Source organism: Peromyscus eremicus, chromosome 9 (assembly GCF_949786415.1).
Source record: "Peromyscus eremicus chromosome 9, PerEre_H2_v1, whole genome shotgun sequence".
Taxonomy (NCBI): Eukaryota; Metazoa; Chordata; class Mammalia; order Rodentia; family Cricetidae; genus Peromyscus; species Peromyscus eremicus.
In genome coordinates this window covers 50106681-50108662 of record NC_081425.1, presented here as the reverse complement: position 1 = coordinate 50108662, position 1982 = coordinate 50106681, and the positions used below count along the sequence as shown (strand labels likewise).

The 1982-nt window shown below is 43.4% G+C and overlaps 1 non-coding gene across 1 annotated transcript; it reads left to right on the top strand.

Annotated features, from left to right (window-relative positions):
* Window positions 1–938: 938 nt before the first annotated feature.
* Window positions 939–1098, top strand: LOC131920226 (U1 spliceosomal RNA). Its single transcript, XR_009381572.1, has one exon. It is a non-coding gene; the product is annotated as a U1 spliceosomal RNA (small nuclear RNA).
* The last annotated feature ends 884 nt before the right edge of the window (window positions 1099–1982 follow it).

The window sequence follows — 1982 nt, the reverse complement described above, 5'->3', positions numbered from 1 at the left end:
CAGGAAACACTCTGCCTGCCTGGCCTCTCTTCTTCTTCCCTTCCACTCATATCCAGAAGACATAATGTAGGCAGACTTCTCTGTCTCACCAGCCACTCCCCAAATAATCACATAGAGACTTAATATTAATTACAAATGCTCATCCAATAGTGTAAGCTTGTTTTTAGCTAGCTCTTATAAGTTAAATTAACCCATTTCTAATAATCTATACACTGCCCCAAGGCTCGTTTACCTCATGTACGTACATCCCATCCTACTTGCTCTGCATCTCTTGGTGTCTCCTCTGACTCTACCCTTCTTCTCCTCACCATTCTCTCTGCCCCCAAAATCCTGCCTAGCCATCAGCCAATCAGCTTTTTATTAACAATGAGAGCAGCAGGTCTTCACAGTGTACAAAAGGATTATTCCACAGCAACATATCAATTCAAATATAACTCTTCCAGGAAGCCTTCCATGATGAGCATGTTAATCCTCAGCTGCCCCTCACCTCACATCCATTTTCTAACCTTCTGCTCTAAACTGTGCCCTGGTGGCTGATTCCCATAGGATGATCTACATAGGCCTTTTGACAGCTGGCTTTCATTTGGGTCTTACTTATGGAAGGATCTAGTAAGAGGCTAGAAGGGGGAAGTAAAAAATAACTAAAGTGTTCTTGCCTGCTCCTAGATCCTCATTGCAGGCAGGCAGCCACTCCTGCTTGGTTCTGGGAAAATCATTTCCCTTCTTGACCATTGAACTCCAGGGTGTAAGGATCTTACCAGGACTGCTAGATGCTAAGTGCCCCAGGATCTCCCTTTGTCTTTCCTAGCCTAGCTCAGGGCTCCATAAGTGTCAGGAAAGCTCGCTCAGCTGAACCATGTGCAATGATACTAACACTCTGCTGAGACACTGACCTCCAATCCCCTTCTTGGGCACTATTTTCTTTTAAAGACAGAGTCATGTTTACCTGGCAGGGGCAGTACCAGGATCACAAGGGTGGTTTTCCCAGGGCAAAACTTAACCATTGCACTCTGGATGTACCTGATGTGATTTCCCTAAATGTGGGAAACTCCACTGCATGATTTGTGGTAGGGGGCACTGAATTCACACTCTTCCCATAAAAAAAAAAAATAGGAAAGAAGGATGGGAGGGAGGGAGAAAGAAAGGAAGGAAGGGAGGGAGGGAAGGAGGGAGGGAGGGAGGGAGGGAGGGAGGGAGGGAGGGAGAGAGGGAGGTCTAGATAAAGACAGAGACAGAGAGACAGAAAGAAATAAAAGAAGAAGAAAGAAAGTCTCTCTATGTAGCCCTGGCTATCTTGGAACTCACTATGCAGACAAGGATGGCCTCGAACTCACTGAGATTTGTTGGGCATCCAAAGGACATTTTTATGTCCTTCCTTTTTGTTCCTGTGACATCTTCTGCTTACCTTGGTCACAGTCATTGTTACAGGCCATTACAAGGCTAGTTCACTTCGTCATCTCTCTCTGTATTATTATCATTTTAAAGTCAGGCTTTCCACTATTACACTTGTCATGTGGCATTCAGTACATCTCCATATCTGCTTATTCCATCTTACAGTCTCTGGATTAATGTTGATATGCCTGTCTCAAAAATAGCTACAGGGGGAGAGGTACAGGGAAAGAGCAAGTACCCAATAAACAATGATGATGGAACATGAAAATGTCTATGCACTGCAAAGTGATTTTGCATCTATTGGCTTAATTACAACTGCTTCATGAAAAATTGCATTCAGTAATAAATGATATTACCAGCTGCTGAGGAGTCTGCAAATCAGTCAAGCCAATGGACAACCTGGGTTCAAAAGATTTTAGCCTTTAGTCATTATTTTTCTAGTTTTGCAACATAGCATATTACTGAAACTCTCTGCCTTAAGCTCTTACCTATGAGCAGAAGAAAATAATGGTCCCCCACATCACAATGACTGCTAAGTAGTTGACATGAGAATAGAGGTCAGGTATCTAGTGAATGTCCTATAGAGTGGA